Genomic DNA, 25,255 nt, shown 5'->3' with positions numbered 1-25,255 from the left:
AAAGGTTCACTGACAAGTGCCATCTGCTTGTTAGCCAGAAAACTGTAAGGAAAAAAACTTCTTTTAGGTCTCTCTTAACCTGAACCCCATGGGAAAAAAATCTGCATCCCATTAGTGAATCTCTGGGCCAATTTTGATAAGTTGGGAAATTTTAAAGACTCAAAAAAAGCTGAACCAAAAATCAAAGAAGAGATGTGGGGAATAAAAAAAACACAACAACAACCAATAGACAAAAGAGAAATTGACCATCAGAGTAAATTCCAGATGCCTAGATATCATCAAAATATGACAAGGCATATTAGTAATCAGGAAGAGATGGCCCAGCCAAAGGAACAAACCAAATATCCTGATGAGATACAGGATTTAAGATAACTAATCAATGATAACCACACAAATTTCCTAAATCAAAGAATTGTAGGAAAATATGACAAAAGAGACAAAGGATATTAAGAAGACACTGGGTATCTTCATAAAGAAAAATTTGAAACCTACAAAGAAAAGTAACAGGGCTTATGGGAATGAAAGACACAATAGATGATATTCAAAATACATTAGAGGGGAAGCAGACTTGGCCCAGTGGTTAGGGCGTCCATCTACCACATGGGAGGTCCGCAGTTCAAACCCCAGGCCTCCTTGACCCATGTGGAGCTGGCCCATGCGTAGTGCTGATGCGCGCAAGGAGGGCCGTGCCATGTGCGGGTGTCCCCTATGCGCAAGGAGTGCGCCCCATAAGACCACCCAGCGTGAAAGAAAGTGCAGCCTGCCCAGGAATGGCACCGCACACATGGAGAGCTGACACAACCAGATGATGCAACAAAAAGAAACACAGGTTCCCGTGCTGCTGACAACAACAGAAGCAAACAAAGAAGAACACGCAGCAAATAGACACAGAGAACAGACAACTGGGGTGGGGAGGAAGGGGAGAGAAATAAAAAAATTTTAAAAAGAGAGATATCTGTCAATAGCATCCAATTCTTTAAGAGTCTCTCATGCAGTCGTGGGGATGCACAAGTCCAGGTTCCACAGGCAGGCTGCAACCTGGGGCTTCAATGAATGTCCAGTGAAGGTTCTTGATGAGTTCTGGGAGATGTTGGCTGCCCAAAGGCAAGCTGGGAAACGCTCTCTCAATGCTAGAATCACTTCCCCTTTTAAGGCATTCACATGATTAAGTGGCACTCATTGCTGATGGCAAACTCCCTAATTGATGTAATTATAACCAACTATCTATGATTTACCAATGCAGTAAAGTCAATGGTGACTTAAGTCCATAAATGTCCTTGTATTTACAGTTAGCCCAGTGTTTGCTTGACCAAAAAACTGGGCACAATTACCTGGCCGAGTTGACACAATAGCCTAATCATCACACTAAGGGTTTGTTGATTTTGTTCATCTTCTCAAAGAACCAGCTTTTGGTTTCTTGATTCTATTTTTTTTTCTCAATTTAATTTATTTCTGCTCTGATCTTTACTATTTCTTTTCTTTGGCTTGGTTTGCGATAAATTTGCTGTTCTTTCTCTAGTTCTTCCAGGTGTGTAGTTAGACCTTCAATTTTAGTTTCTACTTTTTTTAATGTAAGCATTGAGGCCTATAAATTTCCCTCTTGGCACTACCTTTGTGATGTCCCATAGGTTTTGATATGTTGTGCTCTAGTTCTCATTTGTCTCAAGATATTTACTGAAATCTCTTGCAATTTCTTCTTTGACCCTCTTATTATTTAAAAGTGTATTAATTTTCATATATTTGTGAATTTTCTGTTACTGATTTCCAGCTTTATTCTATTATGATCAAAGAAAGTATTTTGTACAATTTTAATCTTTATAAAATTATTGAGACCTGTCTTTTAACTCAACATATGGTCTATCCTGGAGAAGGATCCATGGGCTTTTGAAAATAATGTACATCCTGCTATTTTGGAGTGTAATGCTCTATAAAAACGTTAGGACTAGTTCATTTATCATATTTTTCAAAATCTCTATTTATCCTCTCTCCAGATGTTCTATCTAATGCTGAAAGTGGTGTACTGAAGTCTCCAACTATTACTGTAGAAACTTCTATTTCTCCCTCCAGTTTGGTCAGTGTGTGCCTCACACGTCTTGGGGTACCTAGGTTAGGTGCATAAATATTTATTGTAGTTATTTCAACTTGGCGAATTACCCCTTTTACAATGACTTTCTTCATTCCTTACAATAGCTTTGCATTTAAAATCTATTTTGTCCAATATTAGTTAACCTTTTTGGTTACTATTTGTGTGGAATATCTTTTTCTGATCTTTCAGTTTCAACCTGGTTGTATCCCTCCATCTGAGGTTACTCTCTTGTAGATAGCATATAGATGGGTCACATTTTAAAAATCCATTCATCAGTCTATGTCTTTTGATTGGGGTATTCAACTCATTAATGTTCAATATTATTACTGCAAAGGCATTACTCACTTCATTTTGTTCTTTGTCTTTCCATTGTCATAACTTATTGTTGTCTTATTACCTTTTAATTTGCCTTTCCTAATAATCTTCATTTCTACACTTTTCTCCAAGTCTTTTGCCTTTGTTTTTTCCTTTCAGGCTGCAGCACTCCTTTTAGCATCTTTTGTAGTTCTGGTGTTTTGGTAACATCTCTCTCAGGTTTTGTTTTTCCATGAAGACTTTTAACTCACCCTCATATTTGAAAGACACTTTTGCTGGAATTCTTGGCTGGTAGTTTTCTCATTACCTTAACTTTTGTCATCTCCATAATTTCTGATGAGAGGTCAGCAATTATTATTGAGCTCCTCTTATATGTGATGCTTTGCTTTTCTCTTGGTGCTTTCAGAATCCTCTTTTTGATATTTGTCATTCTGAATATTACATGTCGCAGATTGGGCTCTATTTAAGGTGCATTGTTCTTGGTTATTGATATTTATATCTTTCACATGAGTTGGGTTGATTTCCATTATTTCCTCAAATATTCTTTCTGCCCCTTTTTCACTCTCTTCTCTTTCTGGGACACTGATAATGCATATGTTTGTACATTTTGCATTATCATTCAATTCTCTGAAACTCTTTTCCATTTTTTCCCATTCTTTCCTCTTTCTGTTCTCCTGTCTTTTCCAGTTCAGATGTTCTGTCCTTGAAATCACTAATTCTGACCTCAAGCAACTCAAATCTGCCTCTAATGTATTTTATTTTATTTTTATTTTTTATTTTTCTCCTCTCCCTCCCCCCCATCCAATACCAATCCTACTCAAGCTCTTTCAAAAGACTGAACAGGAAAGAATGCTACCAAACTCATTCTATGACGCCAACATCACCCTAACACCAAAGCCAGATAAAGATACTATGAAAAAAGAAAGACCAATACCTCTATTGGGGAAGTGGATTTGGCCCAATAGATAGGGCGTCCACCTACCACATGGGAAGTCCAAGGTTCAAACCCAGGGCCTCCTGACCCATGTGATGAAGTGGCCCACACGCAGTGCTGATGTGTGCAAGGAGTGCCTTGCCACACAGGGGTGTCCCCTGCGTAGGGGAGCCCCACATGCAAGGAGTGCTTCCCATAAGGAGAGCCACCCAGCACACAAAAAGTACAGCCTGCCCAGGAATGGCACCGCACACAGGGAGTGCTGATGCAACAAGATGACACAACAAAAAGAGACACAGATTCTGGGTGCCACTGACAAGAATATAAGCAGACACAGACACACAGCAAATGGACACAGAGAGCAAACAACTGGGGGGCAGGGAAGGGGAGAGAAATAAATTTTAAAAAATGAATCTTAAAAAACACTAGTGAACATAGATGCAAAAATCCTGAACAAAATATTTGCAAACAGAATCCAAAAGCACATTTTAAAAAGTATACACCATGATCAAGTGGGTTTTATCCCAGGTATGAAATGGTGGTTCAATATAAGAAAATCTATTAGTGTAATAAAAAGCATTAATAGGGAAGCAGACTTGGCCCAATGGATAGGGCATCCGCCTACCACGTGGGAGGTCTGCAGTTCAAACCCCGGGCCTCCTTGACCCGTGTGGAGCTGGCCCATGCGCAGTGCTGATGCACGCAAGGAGTGCCATGCCACACAGGGGTGTCCCCCACATAGGGAAGCCCCATGCGCAAGGAGTGCGCCCCCTAAGGAGAGCCGCCCAGCACGAAAGTGCAGCCTGTCCAAGAATGGCGCCGCACACACGGAGAGCTGACACAGCAAGATGACGCAACAAAAAGAAACACAGATTCCTGGTGCCGCTGATAAGGATAGAAGCAGTCACAGAAGAACACACAGCAAATGAGCACAGCAGGACTGGGGGGGGGCGTGTAAAAAAAATAAATCTTTTTTTAAAAAGCATTAATAAATTGAAGAAGGAAAATCACGTGATCCTGTTGATGGATGCAGAAAAGGTGTTTGACAAAATACAGAGTCTGTTGTTGATAAACAATCCAAAAAATAGGAATAGAAGGAAATTTTCTCAATATGGTAAAGTGTATAGGTGAAAAACCTACAGGTTTTGTACTCAATGATGAAATTCTGAAAGCTTTCCTACTGAGATCAGGAACAAGGTAAGGATACCCACTGTCACCACTATTATTCAATATTGTGCTAGAAGTTCTAGCTAGATCAATTAGGCCAAATAAAGAAGTAGAAGCCATCCAAACAGGAAAGGAAGAAGTAAAGCTTTCACTATTTGCTGACAATGTGATCCTATATCTAGAAAATCCTGAAAACACCTCAAGAAAGCTACTAGTGCTAATAGACATGTTCAAAAGTTAGTAGCATTTCATTACATTACTGATGAGCAATCTGAGGAAGAAATCCAGAAAAAAAAAATTCCATTTATAATAGCAACTAAAAGAATCACATATTTAAGAGTAAACTTAACTAAGGACATAAAGGGCCTGAATTCAGAAAACTACAAAACATTGCTAAAAGAAACCAAAGAAGACTTAAGTAAATGGAAGAAAATAGTGTGTTCATGGATTGGAAGACTAAATATCATTAAGATGTCAATTCTACCCAAGCTGACAGATTCAATGAAATCCTAATAAAAATAACAAAAGCCTTTTTTTTGCAGAAATGGAAAAGCCAATAACCAAATTTATTTGGAAGGGTAAGGGGCCCTGAATAGCCAATAATGTTTTTAAAAAGAACAAAGTTGGAAGACTCTCACCTACTGACTTTAAAGCATATTACTTAGCTACAGTGGTAAAAACAACATGGTACTGGCACAAAGATAGATTGACCAATGGAACTGAATAGAGCACTCAGAAATAGACCCTCAGATCTGTAGTCAAGTGTCTTTGATAAGGCTGTCAAGCCCTCCCTGCTGGACCAGAACAGTCTATTCAATAAATGGTGCTGAATATCCATATCCAAAAAAAGTGATGACCCCTATCTCATATCTTATACAAAAATTAACTCAAAATGTATCAAGGACCTAAATATAAAAGCTACAAACAAAACTATTAGAAGAAAACATCATCAAGATCTTGTGGTAGACAATAGTTTCTTAAGTCTTACACCCAAAGCATGAGCAACAAAAGATAAAATAGATAAATGAGATCTCCTCAAAATTAAACACTTTTGTACATCAAAGGACTTTGTCAAAGGGGTGAAAAGGCAGCTGACTCAATGGGGGAAAATATTTGGAGATCACATCCCTGACAAGGGCTTAATATCTCTGATAAAGAAAGAAAGACTACAATTCAACAATAAAAAGACAAGCCCTCAATTTAAAAAATGGGCAAAAGACTTGAATAGACATTTGTCCAAAGAAGAATTACAAATGGCAAAAAAAAAAAAAACATGAAAAAATATTCAACATTACTAGCATTTAGGGAAATGCAAATCAAAACTTCAATGAGATATCATTTCACACTTATTAAATGGCAACTATTAAAAAGCCAGAAAACTACAAATGTTGGAGAGGATGTGGAGAAATAGGAACACTTATTCATTGTTGGTGGGGATGTAGAATGGTACAGCCACTGTGGAGGACAATTTGGTTGTTCCTAAGGAAGTTGAATATAGACTTGCTATGTGACCTGACAATACCACTGGTGTTATATACCCAGAAGAACTGAGACCTGTGACATGAACAGACATCTTCACAATGATGTTCATAGTGGTTTACTCACAATTGTCAAAAGATAGAAACAATCCAGGTGTCCATCAACCAATAAATGGATAAACTGTGATGTATACACATGATGGATTATGCAGCTCTAAGAAGAAATGAAGTCATGAAACATATGACAACATGGATGAACCTGGAGGACATTACGTTGAGTGAAGCAAGCCAGACACATAATGACAAACACTGTATGACTATACTATTATGAACTAAATATATAATGGAAACTTATGGTGTTAACAATTAGAATATTGGTCCCCAGAAAATAGAATGAGGGTAGAGAATGGAAAGCTGAGGATTAATCTGTGTAGAATTGGTAAAAGATTTTTTGTTACTCTTTGAAAATAAACAGAAAAGGTGAAAGCATATCATAGTTTTTATAACTAACAGTGCTAATATATGGGTATGATAACAGGGATAATATATGGGTTAAAAGGGCAAGTCTAAGATCAAGTATAATTCTAGAAGGAAAGCTGAAAAATGTTAATATGGAACAGTGAAACCTGTGAAATACGAAAATGGATAATATTATGTTGCTGCCTCCCTTCACCCCTCCTCCTAGCCTTTGTTATCTCCCTTTTCCAGCCGTTGCTATCCTTCCCGCCAGTCCCGTCCACTTAGCCAACTCATAATCTGCCCCCTTTCTTAATCACCGCCTACTTCATAGCTGCCTGCACAGTTCTGCCTATCCACTACCGCCCTGTAGTTTACCCGCCCCAATTCCTACCCCTCCCTTGACCCGACCTTATATAATAAGTGTATTTCCGCAATAAATTGGACTAGCTCATTCTCACAGGCTGTCTCCGTGGTTTTTACCACGCGTCCCCCACGCCTGGAGAACCTAGGCCTACGCGTTGGCCTAGGGGCTCACCGCCGAGCCGTGGAAGCCCGCCCGGTCCTCGTAGGTTGCTAACTTAGAATAGCAGCCCACAGCAAGGGTTGCTAACTTAGAATAGCAGCCCACAGCAGGGGTTGCTAACTTGGAATAGCAATATTACATATATGACTTCTTACAAAATATAAACACAAACTAGACTGATGGAAACAGAATAGAACTATGCATGGCATGGGAAGCATAGAGAGATTGAGAGGTGATATGGCAGTTTGATACTATATGAATCCCCCCAAAAAAGAGAAGAATAATGCTTGTAAACTCCTCTGTTCCTCCAGGAGCGATATCCTTTGGTTTTATTAAATTCAAAGGTTTTAAGTTTACTTAATAAAAGATGAGGGCTTTGATTCAACCATGTCAGTAAGACATGACTCAGGGTTGAGTCCCTGTCCCCTTGGTGGACTGATATAAATGGACATTCATGTGGAAAGAGAGAGAGAGCTCCATAGATGCCACAGGAAGAGAGAGAGCTCCATAGACACAGAAGAAGAGAGAACTTTGTTAGTCTTAATCCTGGAGCACTGGGAAGAGATGAACCATTCGGCTGCCAGTTCGCAGCTGGGCAGCTGAGCAGCTGAATAAGGCCTAGAAAGAAATGAGCCCTGTGCCAGCCTACAGCTGGGCCCACAGAGCGTTATGAGAAAGAAGAGACCAGGTAGAGATCACCTGCCATCTTGCTTCAACACTTGGTGCTGAGAGCCTTCTTCCCTTCGTGCCCCACATTGGGCACCAGTTGCTGAAATCAGCTCAGCAATAGGTTGGCTTGAAGGGAAGGCAACACAGAACTTTACGAAATAAAGGACAGAGAGAGACACACACAAGAGAGGAGATAAAGATGGGTCCAGGGGACTCACAGCTTCTGGAACCGAAAGCCTCAACCCTAGTTTCCACCTCATATTTATTGGAAACTACCAAGCAGCTGTTTGCTATCTGAACTGCAACATCATCTACAATAATAGGGAACAAATGCAACATCTACAATAGAACAAATGTAACATTTACAATAAGGGACAAGTCATAGAAAGTTCAAATACAATCTAAACTTTTTCCACAACTTAGAAGGAAGAAATGGCTTGTTGACTGAAGAAAATAAGACTTGATGTTACCTAGGAAACAGAACAAGAAAAGAATGTTCTTTGTTGAGGCTCCCTTGGTCAACAGGACAGGAATGTCTCTGGTTAAGATTTACTAGGTCAACAGGCCAGCTTAGTAGAAAGAACAAAGTCACTTTGAAAAATTAAAAGATACGCAGCCTCTCCCTGTTTCTAATGATAACAACAATAAATCTGTGTGTCTCTGTTAGCATATAAGCTTTCTCTATTAGTGTGTAGCAGAATAGAAATACACTTGTCTGTAGGCATTGACTTGCAGATCCCCTGATCCCTTCTCTCTTGTCCTTCATTCCCAATACCCTTAGGGCTGGCAGCAACACAACTTGGCAACTGACTTTGGTAAGAAACAGCCTTGAGTTGGGCTCTTTAGGGACTTGTAACTGTAAGCTTTTTTCCCGTAACTGTAAGCTTTTTTCCCTAGATAAAGTCCCTTTATAAAAGCCAACAGATTTCTTGTACCTTGCATCAGCACCCCTTTGGTTAACTAACACAGGTGATGAGGTTTTTGTTTGTTTTTTGTTTATTATTGTTATTGGAATAAGGAAAATGCTCCAATAATGATTAAAGGGATGAATGCACAGCTATGTGATTATATCAAATACCACCAACTGTATACTCTGGATGGATTTATGCTTTATTAATACGTATGAACAAAATTGATTTGTTTTTTTAAAAAGCTATTAAGCAGTTAGCATATTTAAAAAGACTTGAAACTGAAATAGCTTGGTTTTAAAAATTAAAAGTCAGCTGAAAAAGAGACACTTAAAAAATTATGCCATAAAGCAGGTGAAATTATAAAGAAATATTTCTCCATAAATCAAAGAAATTATTTTAAAAAATAACAGCTTCTGTAGAAATGAGAAAGAAAAGCTACAGGAACTGAAAGGTAGGTGCAGGGCACAGGTATATCTGGCACTCTTGGGAAGAGAAGCACACGAAAGGGGCATACGTACCCCTCTTTGTGAGGTTTCAAAATCTTGACCACAGAAGGAAATGCAGAAGGGTAGAATTTTCTCTCTCACCTCTCTTCCCCCATTCCCACTATTTTCTTCTGTTAGGTGCATAACATTCAATCTTTTATTGAACATATATATATATATATATTAAGATAATATATATATATATTAAGATTTATTTATTTATTTCTCTCCCCTCCCCTCCCCCCAGTTGTCTGCACTCTGTGCCCATTCTCTGTGTGTTCTTCTGTGACGGCTGCTATCCTTATCGGCGGCACCAGGAATCTGTGTTTCTTTTTGTTGCATCATCTTGTGTCAGCTCTCCGTGTATGCGGCACCATTCTTAGGTAGGCTGCACTTTCTTTTGCGCTGGGTGGCTCTCCTTATGGGGTGCACTCCTTGCACATGGGGCTCCCCTATGCGGGGGACACCCCTGCATGGCACGGCACTCCTTGCATGCATCAGCACTGCACATGGGCCAGCTTCACACGGGTCAAGGAGGCCCAGGGTTTGAACTGCGGACCTCCCATGTGGTAGACGGACGCCCTATCCACTGGGCCAAGTCCGCTTCCCTGAATGTATATTTATTAAACCTGTCCTTTGTGCCAAGCAATGTGCTCTGTTCTGTGGATACAAAAGGGAACAAGACTGAACATACCTGCCTATACACTTACATTCTAATGGAGTAAACAAATAAATAAAAAGGAAGTAAGTAAATGCATGCGTAAGTCCATTTTAAAAATTGGAAAGACTTAAGAAAACGAACAGTGTTAAGTGATAGCGAGTAATAGGGGAGGGCCGGCACACGAGGGAGGGTGGTCAGGGAAGGCTTTCTGGTCAACTTGAGCTGAAACATGAGCGATGAGAACAGGTCAACCACGCAAAGAACTAAGGAAACACTCCAAGCTAAGATAGGTGAGTTTGAGCAAGCGGAGGGCAGAATGTCTTGACATGTAAGAGAGCATAAAGAATATTATTGTGGGAGCCAAGGGAGGATTTTGTTTTCGAGGATGAGTGATACTATAGGATGTTCAGGTGCTGATGTTAATCAATCACAATAGACTTGGGCGAGGGCTAGGCAACAGGCACCCAACCACTTGAGCTACACCTGCTCCCAAATTTTCATTGAATTAACATATTAGCAGAAACCTTTGTCTTAGAAAAAGTCATATTGATTAGCATTAGGGAAATCTATACTTTTAAATAATCAGGTTCCTTCTCCCCAGTTTCCAAGTTACTTTCAGCTCAAAAGGTTGATATTTAGATAATCAAATAAACACTTAACAGGCCACTAGAGAACAAGAAGGAAAAGAGCCACAGTGTCCCAAAACAGCTACAAGGTGAAAGTCTAAATATCTAACTTCTTCCAAATAGTGTGCTTTAAATTCCAGGGAAAACTCCCTTTGTTGAAGGACTCCCCTTCCCCTTTCTGGAGGGAACCCCTTTCCCCCTCCTTCTTCCCTGTTGTGGGATGCTGAAAGGAGCTGCTTCCTGATAACGCAGCCCTTGCCCTTGGGTATGTGTGTGCTGAGGGCTGCAGGGCGTGCACTGGTAAGCCCCTGCTTGTGCGAGTCAGCAGGCTAATCTAAGATAGCAGCCTTGCCTCAGCCTGTGTCCATTTATCTCAGCTAACAGCAAAATTTGCTTCTGTACTCCCGCTTGCTTCCGCCCCCTATATAAGGCCCTGAAAACCGCAGCTCGGGACCCAGAATTTGGAGACCGAGCTCTCCTCTGGGTCCACGAGCGTAATAAAACCTGAGTTCCTCCATCTCTCCGAGGGCATGCTTGGGGCGGCTGGACCTGGACTAATTCTGCAACAACTTGAGAATTGATACCAATCAAAGTGGGGCTTCTCTGCCTAAAACGCACAAATGACCAGTTCCTGAGACACCGGCGTCTAAGGGGTGAAAAGGTTTATTGCAAGTTTGATGCAAGGAGAGCAGATGGCCTATGGCAGAGTTAGAGCTGATCTAATTATTTAAGCCTGTGCCGACTGACCACACGCCTCGTCACAGGCCATGCGTGAGGAAACGGAGGCCTCAGCATGATGGCAGGTGTGATCGCCAGTGCCACAACGAGGTATAGGTCACTTACAGGTCAAGGGTTAACGAATGCACATGTCAGGTGGGCCAATTCTGGTTACCTCTAGCTTTGTCTCTTGTAAGATAGCTTAGGAATTGGGGCAGGTTAGTTCTGGGCTGATTCAAGTTCCTTCATTAATAGATATTAGAGACAGTCTTTGTAATCACAAGACTCCAAAGTTGTAAAGCCAAGTAAGGGGGAACAAGCAAAGCCAGTCACGAGGTTTTACAACCACAGGATAACGGTCATAGGGTGTGGATGAGCCAGTGGTTGAGTGCCTGCCTCCGAATCACGAGGTCCCCGGTTCAATCCCCAGCACTGTTGTAGAATTTGAGAATGGTTCAATTATTTGCGTATAGAAAGGCCAGGACTCAGGAATGATTTTGAGAAGGAAAAATGGTTTATTGACAGCTGGCCGGACTCGGGAGCTTCCTGTTGCAAACCCAAGCCCCGAACAAGATTTTCGAGTTTCTTTTATACAGAGAGGAAAGGTTAAATTGTCCTTTCGTTTCAGGTCTCAATGGGCTTGAATTAGCATATATCTTCCACATCTTAGGTAAGCTTTTAGCATGGACTTCATACATTCTAGATAAGCTTTTAGCTTATCTTGGTTTGCATTTTCCCTGAATATTCAAAGTCAATAGAGTTTGCATTGATAAACTGTTCCTGGGCTGGAGTCGTTGCCACGGTCACCAAGGGCAGGACTGCAGCCTCTTACCATCCCACACCCACAAGTCACAGACAGCTTAGGTTATCTCTGAAGAGACAAAGAGCCTCCCACCCATAGCCCACATCACTACCTCCTAAAGAACAAACAAACCAAAAAAAAAAAAAAAACTGAATTAAACAAGATAACGGTTATATTGTTATACCATCATTATCAAAGATCAGGGCCTCTGGGTTACAATTCAGTGAGTTTTAGTAATTTCATGTATTTACTTTTGGCCATTGTACAATATACTGGAAAGTAAAAAGGCATCTATATAATGATTTAGTAATCATAATCATTGGTTGATTCTTAACTTCTCAGACACAGTATTTTGCCTTAAAAGAAAGAGTCCCAAATCTTGCCATGTTCCTTGACCTGTGCAGGAACACTGCACTATGACTGTATCACTAGTTGTAAAAAAATAATAATTATAATAATAAATAATATGTGAATTGTTCTAAGACTTTCCCTTAGTACAAGATGATGACACGGGATGCTGTTGTTCATTGTGCCTCATTTAATTGCTCTCCAGTAATGACTGGAGACTTATAGAGAAAAAAGCATGTAAGTTTGGCCAGGAAGGGCTTGCAGTAGAAAATATGAATTGGCAGCACACCCGTCTAATGCTACATTCCATGACATGCCACAGAACCTGAGGATGCCATGCTCTTGATTCAATGAGAATTCAAAAAGACAGGCAGATTGAGCTAAGTTTAATGTTTAAATGGAAAATAACTTTTTTTCCCTACAGGAATATGTGTTTCTGTCGCTGGACAAAGTGGGCTTCTTAATTAACATAAGATAAGTAGAGGAATTGAACTGAGCTAAACAAATGGGCTATAAAAGTGACAAAAGCTAGCTGGGGCCAACCTAGTTACAGGTGATAGCAGTGTTGTAAAAGGTAAGATAACAATGAAAGGAATGGAAATAAGCCTAAAATAACATTTATAATTAAAACCTTGTAGTCAGCAGTTATGGTCTACAGAGAAACAGCCTTTTCCCAAGGACGTTAGGGAAGGGTTGTAACCTAAGGTTAAGAATTAGCAAATAATTATGATTACCTGAATCATGATACAGATGTCCTTTCACTTTCCAGAATATTATAAAATAGCCAAAACTTAATATGTGAAATTACTGAAACTGGCTAGACCGACCTCATCCTTTACATATGGTCATTTCTAGCTTAGAAAGACCTGCTACTATGATGAATACTCCAGATAGATCTTACCCTTGCGTTTCTATTGAAATGGTAAGCATTCCACCTTCCCGTGTGAAATCCATTAAAAAACCCTTGTCCCTGAACCCTCCAACACTGTGCCCCACCCCAGATGCCTTGAACACGGAAATGACTGTCTTGTGGTTGTGATATAGCCTGTGAATAAATTCAAAATTGTTTCCAAGTGTACCTAGTCCCTAAAAGTCCAAGTAAGTAAGAGGCCCTACAGTCTTTGGACGTTTAGGAAAGATGTAAGACTGAAGGTGTGTTCAAGGTTGCCTCCAGACAGAAGGTGGAGGATATGCTAACCCAAGCGGGCTTGGAATGGGGGAATGTGCAGCTCACCTGGAGGAGATAACCCATCTGATACTCAGCTCAAACACTGAAGAACCTAACCCAAGGTCTGTTTGCATGCCATCACCCTTGTCTCCCTAATCCTATTTCCTCTGTATAAAAGGGACCAAAAAGGGCTATTAGGGCTCGGTTTTTATTAGGACAGGAGTCCATGGAGTCTGGCCGGTGGAAGTGGAAATAAACCAACTTCCTTCTCGGAGCTCCCGTGTCCTGGCCTTTGATACTGCGTATACCCGACTTCTCTACGACAGTTGTGATAACCCCCTCTTGTGCCCACCCCCTCCTGCTCAGCCCCATAGCGTATCTTAGTGCAGGAACCTGAGCCTGCCCCACCCCAGTTACTCGTCAGCCTAAGCCTGTCTTTGCTGCTTTAAAACCATCAAAATTACTGAAGTTTGGAGAGGCAGATTTTTGGGCCCTTGGGCCACTGACCTTTGATATGCACTAGCAAATAAACTACATTTTTTGAAATCTCGGTATGTCAGGAATTGGTTAATGAGCGCATCAGCTATTTTCCTCTGCATCAGGGTTTTTAAGCGAAATGGGCCAAATGGTAATAGCAGCAGTTACACGGCTACATTTCCACAGTAGCACACGGGACTTAGTGAAATATTCTACTAAATAGCTGCAAGTTAAAGTCTCCCATTGTCTTCAGCGTGAGATGGCGACTTGGGAGATTGCGACAACTTGGTAAGTCATCATCAAGAGACCACTGCCGGGAAACGGACTTTGGCCCAGTGGTTAGGGCGTCTGTCTACCACATGGAAGGTCCGCGGTTCAAGCCCCGGGCCTCCTTGACCCGTGTGGAGCTGGCCATGCGCAGTGCTGATGTGCGCAAGGAGTGCCCTGCCACGCAGGGGTGTCCCCCGCGTAGGGGAGCTCCACGTGCAAGGAGTGCACCCATAAGGAGAGCCGCCCAGCGCGAAGGAGGCAGCAGCCTGCTGCGAAGGAGGCAGCAGCCTGCTGAGGAATGGCGCCGCCCACACTTCCCCTGCCGCTGACGACAACAGAAGCGGACAGAGAAACAAGACGCAGCAAAAAGACACAGAAAACAGACAACCGGGGGAGGGGAAATAAATAAATAAATAAATAAAGACCACTGTCAGCACAGCTAAAATGCTGAGTCTTAATCTTCCTAAAGCAAAAAAGCTTAAAAAGCTGTATTCTTTTTGTTTTTGTTTTGCAGCTTAACATTTAACAATATGAGAAATGACCTTTTAGGACCTGCATTGTTCAAAGTTTCATTAAATATAACGTTATGTTATATAGTTACCTTAGGAGATGAATCCAGCAGTCATAGCTGGTTCTTTTCTCCATTTAAAATAATTAGAACATTTTGGAGAATTTTAACTTCCATAGTGCTAACATCTGTTATTTGTAGAGAGGATCTAACCTAACAGTGGTAATGACAAGAAAAAATTATAATCAGTCTCTTAACGGAAGAGTCAACAGTAAAATTAAACCCTCAGCATTAAATAATTCTGGACTATTTTCAAGGAACAAAAATCAGTCAATGATTATAATAAAAGAGCATTTACCTGAAAAATATCCAAATTATCTATTGAATAATAATAAAATCTAAATATTAATTTTACCTAAAACAGGAGATACTGGGTGCCCACCTAAGGACAAACCTGTCCCTTTACCACCAGTTACTATCTCCCCAACTTCACAGCAGGTGTCAGCCAAGAAATAACAAACTTCAAGGCCATGAATGCATTTATTTGGGGTCTTAGAATTGCAATTCCCAGAGCACAGATTCAGGTAGCAGCACAAATCCGGCCTTGGCATTTCCAGTTGAGGGTTTTTAAAGGAGAAGATTACACAGGCTGTTGGTGGGTGGATATTTGTCTCTCAGGAATCTCCTGGTTTGTTTTTGGTGTCGGGATGCCCTTGGGGTTTTCAGGGGGTCTTGAGGTTTTGCTCCCAGTAGCAGTTTGTGTTATCTGCAGAAATTTGCATAAGAGTAATCACCTCCTTTTGAAATCTCTTATCCACAGAAACTCTATTTTGTTTTGTTTCTAACATCCTGAAATAGAAGTGCTAGGGCAGGGTCTCACCAGAAACCGGAGGTCAAAGACAAGCTGCCACCTGGAGGGAAGGAGGGCAGAAGGGCTGCCACCGGGGAGGGAAGGAGGGCAGAAGGGCTGCCACCCGGGAGGGAGGGAAGGAGGGCAGAAGGGCTGCCACCCGGGAGGGAGGGAAGGAGGCAGAAGGGCTGCCACCGGGAGGGAAGGAGGGCAGAAGGGCTGCCACCGGGAGGGAAGGAGGGCAGAAGGGCTGCCACCGGGGACGGAGGGAAGGAGGCAGAAGGGCTGCCACCGGGGACGGAGGGAAGGAGGCAGAAGGGCTGCCACCCGGGAGGGAGGGAAGGAGGGCAGAAGGGCTGCCACCGGGGAGGGAGGGAGGGCAGAAGGGCTGCCTGTGCAGTTCCCTCGTATTCTAGGGTGAACAACTGCTCCTCGAAGAGAGCGTCTTTGTTTTCACTTCCCCTAGAAATATTTGATCTTCACAGCCTTCATTGTAGGGCCATTCACTTTCATTTAGAGGATAATAAAACTTCTCTTATCTTACCTGGAGTGAAAGCTTTAAATTCCAGGTCGCTGGGGAGACCTTGGGAGAGAATCATTCCCTGGTGTTTACATTTCAGAAAGGAGGGAAACCCTACTCTGAGAACTCTGGGAGCTGGTCTTATCTCCCCCTAGAGACTAACATTTATTTAGATTCCGAAGAGTAAGAATCCAAGATACTTCCCCTTCAGTTCCCAAGGAGAACTTGTTTACATTAGGGGCAAAGATCCCCCCTGGTACATGGGAAACCGGCACTCAAAGGCTGCGCCCCACCGGCTCCCCAGGGAGCTGGGGATTTTCTCCTTCCTTTCTGGAGGAGAGAGGGGATGGTTGTCCTTCTCCTGTGATAAACTCTCCGATCCACCTTTCTGGATCCCTCTCCCACAGCGTGAAGGCTTGTCCATCCAGCTCTCTTTGTGGGGCTGCGAGGCTCAGGGAACAGGGCTGCCCCCTTCCTCTGGTCGCTGTTACTGCTGGACGTAAGAAAATTCTGCTCTGGATCCAGGGACCTGGGGATTCTGCTGGTATCTACCTGTGGATCTATGCATCTACCATCTATCTATTGTTGCAGAATTTGAGAGAGAGGTTCAATTATTTGCGTATAGAGAGGCCAGGACTCAGGAATGATTTTGAGAAGGAAAAATGGTTTATTGACGGCCGGCCGGACTCGGGAGCTTTCTGTTTTAATCCTGAGCCCCGAACAAGATTTTCAAATGTCTTTTATACAGAGAGGAAAGGCCAAATGGTCCCTTTGTTTCATTTCTCAATAGACCTGAATTAGCATATATATTTTCCATATCTTAGGTAAGCTTTTAGCATGGACTCCAGACATTCTAGATAAGCTTTTAGCATATTTGGTTTGCATTTCCCCTAAATACTTAAAGTTTATAGACCTTGCATTGTTAAACTGTTTCCTGGGATTGGAGTTGTTGCCATTGTCATTAAGGGCAGGACTGCAGCCTCTTACCGTTCCACACCCACAAGTCAGACAGCTTAGGTTATCTCTGAAGAGACAAAGAGCCTCCCACTCATAGCCCACATTACTATCACCTATCCATCTATCTGTCCTTTATCTATCTACTTACCTACCTATCATCTACCTATTTATCTATCTACCATCTATCATCTATCTACCTACCTACCTGCCTACCTATCATCTGCCAGCTACCTACCTACCTATTATCTATCTATCTATCTATCTATCTATCTATCTATCTATATCTATCTTCTACCTATTCATCTACCTATCAATATCTATCAATCAATCATCTATATCTGTCATCTAGTCTGTCATGTATGGCAACATCTCAGACACATCAGTTTCTGACTTGACATTGCCTTCCTTGAAGAAATTGGTGAGCTACTCTCTTACATAGTGATTCAAGCAATATTGAGTTTCTAATATGAGCCCAATATCATTTATGTATTTTCCTGCCCCAAATGGAGGAAACCTAATAATGAGTAAACATTTGAAAAGGAAAATCCAAATCGAGGAACATTCTAAAAAGCTATTGGTCTGTGTACACCAAAAATATCTTCTTTGTCATAGAAGACAAAGAAAGTCTGAGGAAATGTTTAAGTTTAAAGAAGACTAAAGACATGTGGGGGGAAAGATGAAATGTGTGAAAAAGGAACAATTGTTGTAAAGGACATTTTAGGTACAATTGGCAAAATGTGTGAACAGACTGTATACTGAAAACATTGCAACAATGTTACAGTTTCTCAATTTGATAAGTATACTGTGGCTTGCAAGAGAATATTCCTTTTCTTCAGGATAAATACTAAATTATTTAGACCAGATGGGTCATGATATCTGCTACTTAGTTTCAAAGGGAGAGAATGAAAGAGAGAAAGAAAAATTTAAATGTGGCAAAATGTGTACTGATTACTGGTAATCTAGATGAAGAGCGCTCAGAATCACTGGACTATTTTTGTAAATTAACTCTGGTTTAAATCTTTTCTTTAAATAAAGGCTTTTCATAAAACAGCAACAAAAATAATCCCATAAAAAGTCTAATATGTGTCAGACTCTGAGCTAACCACAGGCCCTAGAGATGGAGTGATGGACATGTTATATTCCCAGCCTTGACAAACTCACAGTTCAGTGGAGCAGACAAACAAACTGACATCATTTCATGGCATGAAAAGAAAGAATACTGTAGAATATGATTATGAGCATTTTCTGCCCTTGGGTTCTAGAACATCACTATCTCTTGATTTTCCTATTTTGTGGCTGCTGCCTCTCAGTGTCCTTTGCTAATCCCCCCACGTCTCCCCCAACTCTAAACTCGAGTCTGCCCTGGAGCTCAAGTCTTGGAAACTCATCCCTCCTCTGTCTACTCTTGCTCCTTAGGTGGACTTACCTAGTTGCCTGTCTTTAAATACCATCTACAAGCTGATGACTCCGGAATGTGTACCTCCAGCTTGGGCCTCTCTTCTAAACTCCTGCCTGTCAACCATCTCCATTTGGAGCTTGGATAGGCATCTCAAAGTCAACTCATCTGAAAACAAATGATGGGTTTTTTCCCCCAAGCCTACTCCTTCTGTAGCATTCCCTATCTCAGTAAATAAAAAACCTTACAGTCATCTTTTACTTCTCTTTCACTGATACCCTACATAAATTCTTTAGTAAATCTTATTGGTTTTAACTTCAAGATATTGTATATCCATAATCTTGCTACTTCTTACCACTTCGGTGCTACCACTCTGATCAAACCACCCTCGTTTCTCCCTCTGATTATCGTTAAGAGTCCCAAGCTGGTCTCTGGGCTTCTCCACGTCTACTCTTCATACAGTATCCCAGTCATCTATTAAATTGCAAGTTCTCCACTTGTGACCCAAATGTCCAGGACAGTCCCATTTTTGCCTATTGTCCCAATGCAATTATTTTTTTATACAGTTTTTTATTAGAGAAGTTGGGGTTTACAGAATAATCTTGCCTAAAACACAGAATTCCCATTTATCATCCTATTATTTATTAACACCTCCCATTGGTGTGATACTTTTATTAAAATTGATAAAGCACATTTTTATAATTATACTATTAACTATAGTCCATGATTTAACTTAGGGTTTACTGTGCAGTGCATTTCCATGGAATTTTTAAAAATTGTTTATTCTACTACCATCTATACAACCAAACATCCCCCCCTTTTTTGAAAATCACTCCATTTATTTCCTACGTATTAAGTACTCAGTGCATCATGAGAACTATTCACACCATTCTCCATAACACTCATTTCCATTTTTTATCCTTTCCCAACAGCATGCTATAATTTCAAATCATGATAATTTGTTATAATCTGTTTTTTACCCACTAGTGGAGTGAAATATCTAAGTTGTCCCAGACTCTTTTCCATGTAAACATACTTTCGGAACCAATTAAAAAAATCTCTAAGACATTTCCATTAAAGGCAACTCACGAAGTCATCTTACAGCATGAAAACAGAAATATTGGGAGACTAATTAGGATCATTTCTGATCACAAATACATTTTTTTATTACAAATAAATTTTTGGCTTAAAAATAATAAATAACATGAAACCTATTTATTTTATAAAGTAACAGTATGAGAAAACTTTCTGAGAGATCTTGTCCTCATAACTTGTCTTTCAGTATAAAGTAATGCATTTGTATAATAATAATAAACTTTATTTTTAGAGACTTTTAAAATTTTTTATTATTTATTTATTTATCCCCCCTACCCCTCACTGTTTTTGTGCTCACTGTCTGCTTGTCTTCTTTTTTTATATTTAAGGAAGCACCAGGAACTGAACCTGGGACCTCCCATGTGGGAAGGAGGCACCTAATCACTTGAACGACCTCCACTCCCTGCTTGTTGTGTCTTTCATTGTGTTTCCTTGTTGCGTCATCATCTTTTTGTGTCACCTCACTGCACCAGCTCCTCACCTCAGCTCACTGTCTTGCTAGTCTTCTTTAAGTGGCACTAGAAACTGAACCAAGGACCTCCCATGTCCTAGGCAGGCACCCAAGGGTTTGAGCCACATCAGCTTCCCTAGAGATGTTTTAGATTACAGAAAAGTTACATCAAAAGTATAGGGGATTTCCATATAACCCCCTCCCACGTATCCCCTATTAATAGCATCTTACCTTAGTGTAGTACATTTCTTACAACTGATGAACCAATATTGAAACATTGCTACTAACCAATGTCTATAGCTTACATTGTGGTTTACATTTTGCACTGTACAGTTTTATAGGTTTTGACAAAATGTATAATGTCCTATATCCATCATTGCAGTATCAAGCAGAACAATTCCAATACCCTAAAAATGCCCCACGTTCCACCTATTTTTCCTCCCCCTCCCCTCAGACCCTCTGGTAACCCCTGTCTTTACATCAATGTTACAAGTCTTCCATTACTGCAGTAATGATAAGTCTACTTTGGTCTGTGGTTGCACCCCCCCCCCCATTATGTTTATTCATTCCTCAGTCTCGAGGAATTTGGAATGATGGCATCTGCTCTGCTTCAGATTGAGAGGGAGCTTAGATGGGACAGATGGATGGACCTGGTTTGCTTACAGGGACAGATGGATGGACCTGGTTTGCTTACAGGTGGGATGGGACTTGTCCGTTAATCATTGTTTTGTTGGTTGTCCTGGGTGAGACCGAATAACTATAGAGTAGGTGTTGGCACAACTCTGCTGAGATTCAGGAACCGGCAAATGAACAGACCAAAGATTTAAGACTCTGGGACACATATTTAATGGGTACTCACTTTCCCTTTTAACCACACTCAGATATACCTTTCAGTGCTGTTAATTATGTTTACATTGTTGTGCTACCATCACCACCATCCATTACCAAACATTTCCATCATTTCAAATAGGAATTCTGTACATTTTCAGCCTTAACTTCCCATTCCCTGTCCCCACCCCATCCCCTGGTAACCTGTATTCTAGATACTGACTCTGAGTTTGCTTATTCTAATTGCTTCATATTAGTGAGATCATACAGTATCTGTCCTTTTGTGTCTTACTTATTTCACTCAACGTATCATCAAGATTCATCTATGTTGTTGCATGCATCAGAATTTCATTCCTTTTTATGGCTGAATAATATTCCATTGTGTGTATATACCACATCTTGTTTATCCATTCCTTAGTTGAGGGACCCTTGGGTTGCTTCCTTCTTTGGGCATTTATGAGTAATGCCACTATATATATCAGTGTGATTAACCTGTCCAAGTTCCAGCTTTTAATTCTTTTGGGTATCTACCAAGTAGTGGGATTGCTGGATCATATGGTAGTTCTGTACTTAGCTTCCTGAGGAACTGCCAAGCTGTCTTCCACAGTGGCTGCACCATTTTACATTGCCACCAGCTAAGAATGAGTGTGCCTATTTCTCTGCATCTCCTCCAATACTTATTTTCCTTTTTTTAAAATAGCAACCATTTAAATCAGTGTGAAATGGTGTCTTATTTTGTTGTTTTTTTGTCTTTATTTTTTTAATGTTACATTAAAAAAATATGAGGTCCCCATATACCCCCCACCCCCTCACCCCACTCCTCCCCCCATAACAACAACCTCCTCCGTCATCATGAGACATGAGACGTTTGTTGCACTTGGTGAGCACATCTCTGAGCACCGCTGCACCTCATGGTCAATGGTCCACACCAGAGCCCTCATTTTGGTTTTGGTTTGCATTCCTCTGGTTCTCTAATGGCTAATGATGCTGAGTACCTTTTCATTTTTGTCTCTTTGTATATCTTTTTTTTTTTTTTTTTTTAGGTACTGGGTCAGGGATTGAACCTGGGACCTCAGATTTGGGAAGCTGGCGCTCAACCACGGAGCCACATCAGCTCCCCTGAGTTGGTTTTTTTGTTTGTTTGCTTGCTCTTGTTTTTAGGCAGTACCAGAGGTCGAACCCAGAACCTTGTACATGGGAAGCAGGTGCTCAGCCACTGAGCTATTTCCGCTCCCCTTTGTGTCTTCTTTGGAGAGATGTCTATTTAAGTCTTTTGCCCATTTTTAAATTGGGTTATCTTTTCGTTGTTAAATTGATGGATTTCTTTATATATTCTGGATATTAAACCTTAATCAGATACGTGGTTTCCAAATTTTCTCGTTTTATAAGTTGTCATTTTACTTTTATGTTAAAATCCTTTGAGAGACACAACTTGCTTTTTTTAATAAGGTCCCACTTACCTATTTTTTTTCTTTTGTTGTTTGTGCTTTGGGTGTAAAGTCTAAGAAACCATTGCCTAGCACAAGGTCCTGAAGATGCTTCTCTATGTTTTCATCCAGGTGTTTGAAAGTTCTGGTTCTTAAATTTAGGTCTTTGATACATTATGAATTGGTTTTTTGTAAGGTATGAGATAGGGGTCCTTCCTTCTTTCTTTTGCAAATGGAAATTCAGTTTTCCCAGCACCATTTGTTGAAGAAACTATTCTTTCCCAATTGAGTGGTCTTTGCTCCTTTGTCAAAAATTAGTTGGCCGAAAATGTGAGGGTTGACTTCTGAGCTCTCAGTTAGATTGAGATCAACTCCTCCTACCATCTTGTAATTTCACTCCCAGCCTTCACAAATGTCCCGTTATTTTGTTCCCAGGAACTGTTCAAATTCTATCAAAGAATCAAAGGCTCTGGTAATACTCAGAGTTTCTATCCCAAGTGTCAACCTCTTACCTATTTTCACTCTCTTTTTACAACAGGAAAAAGTGCTTTATAGGGAAATGTGCTGCTACTAACCAAGGCCTGCAGAGGTCTTTTTTTTTTTTACGCTTTTGACGAGAAGTCAGCCCCTCTAAAATCAACTTCATGGCCCATTTCTAAAGATTAAAAATTCACCTAAAAATGAAAGATACTTAATATTTTACTCCTTGGAACAATTATCATGAGCCCATTACAGATCTTCAATGTAATACCTACTCTCTTTGTACCGCTGAACAAATATCTTGATTTTCATGTGTTTAGCCTCTTTTCAGTGTGTTTTCAGTATTTCTTTCAACTGGCCTCATGGAAGTCTGCTAAGCTCTGATTAGGTCCCTCCCCTCACTTCCTGAATACCATCAGTCTCTTTTTAAAAGATAGTTCTGGTCCTAAAAGTATATCCTCCGTTGGTAGATTAAAAATGAAATTGGGACATAATAATTAAGACTTGGAGACAAGAGATAAGAAAAGATTTTAAATTCTGGACAAGTGTACTTAGCAGTGACACACAGAATTGTTCTTCACTGCCATCTTGGGTTTTCTAAACTCTTAAGTTCTCTAAACTCCTAAGTTGTAATATATAGAATAAATTAATAAAAAAAATTATAGAGAACAGTTACCTAAAGTGTACAAAATATCTACCAGGTACAGTTCATAAAATGAGAAAATAGGCATGAAGCACTTTTAAAAATAATACAAATATAAGTCAGTATTTACCTCTGAATGTTAGGTAAATGCACATCAAAAAGAAAATTAAGTTTCCCTGGTACAAAAAGGGGAAAAGGCTCCCTTCCACACCCCTCCTTCCTAGAGCATTTACTTTAGAAAATGTTATTATAATTTTTTTTCTCTGCCCCTTTGAGATGTACGTAATTCTTTTTAAAAGCCAATATGCCTTTTTGCTAGCTTTACAGCCCAGGAGTGTCTTTTTCAAGGACTGGAAGCATCTCCCTGGAATGGAACCCTGGAGGGGAGAGCAGTCCTCAGGCCCCAGCGCAGGAGGCTAACTTAGGGCCTGGCTCCAGGCCACCCGCCCCTCCCAGAGAGGGAGAAGTTTTATCACTTCTTTGGATAAAGGCAACAGCGAACACAAAGGCCACTCAAAGGTCCCTCGGTGGCCAGGTGAATTCAGGGTGACAAATGGTGCCCTCAGGTCCCCTTACTTGCGCACCAGTTGTTGTTTATCTGGAGAATATGGGTACAGTGGGGGCATCTCCGTGGCTCCATAAAAGGGTGAGATTTCTTTTCTTCTCTGCAATCTCTCTAGCAGATTACCGGTGATGTGCATCACATGCTGGTTTAATGCTTATTCAAAAATGGAACCTTCTTTCTCTTCTACCTTTGCAGAGAGGTTTCCTGGGTTTGGGACAGATTTTGTTTTTAATTTTATTTCCCCAGCATGAGCAAGGAATAATTCTCCTGCATGAATTTCCAAAGTCACTATCTCTTATTAAAATACATGAAGAATTTATATGAAGAACAAATCTTATTCTTTATATACAGTTGTGAATAAATCTTATTGTGTTTTGGCTACTCAAATATTAAAATCATGATGATCAACCAAAAAAAGTGAAGGGTGCTTTAAGTAACAAGTTATAGAATTTTACTACTGAAGTCAAGAACTACTTTCAGCTCTTTGTCAATTTCGAGAACTCTATGCTTATTAGATAGAAATGAAATATTTTCTCAAATAGAGGATGTTGAGTAGAATACAGGATAATCTGCATAAGAGATTTCTTTGGAGATATTATTAAAATATCACCTTAATAAAGTGAAAATGTGACTCATAAGCAGGTTTAATATATAATATCTTTAGAATGTATTATTTGAGTAAAAGAAGTATATAAAAATGTCAAACTTATTCTAGTGTAGTTAAATTTTGGATTACAGAGCACCCAAAAAGAAGTAGATCCCTCACGTCTAAGAAATAACCCTAGTTAGGAGCAAATAAGCTGGTAAAAAGCTGTCGGGGTTCCACAGTGGGAAGAGTCTTGTCCAGCAAGACGTCGATGCCTGGAAAGAAAGAGCCCTCTTACTCGCGCCTGCAGATCCCTTTAGTAACATTCTGCTCCTCTATGTATCTTTTCTAACTGATTGTTAATGTGTATCTATAATCACACGACAATTAGTCTTGCACCTAATACATTTGTTCATATCAAGGAAACGGAAAGTTTATGTTCTGCTGTGTTCCTTTAGCGGCCGGCGATGTTCTGTATGTCAGCAGGATGTGGGCCTGCGTTTGCAAACCTTCTCATCTTTTGGTTCCCTCATGAATTCTTAAGCACAGGACGTAACTTGTCAGGTGCTTTGTGAGACGCGACGGTGACGATTGTTTTCAACCATCAAGATTCAGGATTTTCCTTGAGTGCCATCAAGGCTCCCAGGAGCAAGCCGACGTGCCACAAAGAGCTTCCCGTTGCCCGTTGTCCTTCAGTGGGTGAAAAATGTGCTGCTTCCTTCTGGTCTCCAGGATTGCTAATGAGAAACCTGCTATAATTTTTCCCCCCATCACTTCTCTTTGGCTGTTTTTCAAAAATTTTTCTTTGTCTTTGGTTTCAGAAGCTATGGCGTGTTTTGGCATGGATTTCTTT

At 40.6% G+C, this 25,255-nt stretch overlaps 1 long non-coding RNA gene across 1 annotated transcript in view; it reads right to left on the bottom strand.

Annotated features, from left to right (window-relative positions):
• LOC111760403 (uncharacterized) overlaps window positions 1–16,081 on the bottom strand; it is a 41,750-nt gene extending 25,669 nt beyond the window's left edge. Inside the window, exon 1 of the long non-coding RNA XR_002794100.1 lies at window positions 15,999–16,081. This is a non-coding gene — a long non-coding RNA (uncharacterized lncRNA). The remainder of the gene's footprint in view (window positions 1–15,998) is intronic.
• Window positions 16,082–25,255: the final 9,174 nt, after the last annotated feature.

This window comes from Dasypus novemcinctus, chromosome 20, assembly GCF_030445035.2.
Source record: "Dasypus novemcinctus isolate mDasNov1 chromosome 20, mDasNov1.1.hap2, whole genome shotgun sequence".
Taxonomy (NCBI): domain Eukaryota; kingdom Metazoa; phylum Chordata; class Mammalia; order Cingulata; family Dasypodidae; genus Dasypus; species Dasypus novemcinctus.
Note: the sequence above shows the minus strand (reverse complement) of the source record. Positions and strands in the feature narration are given on the sequence as shown.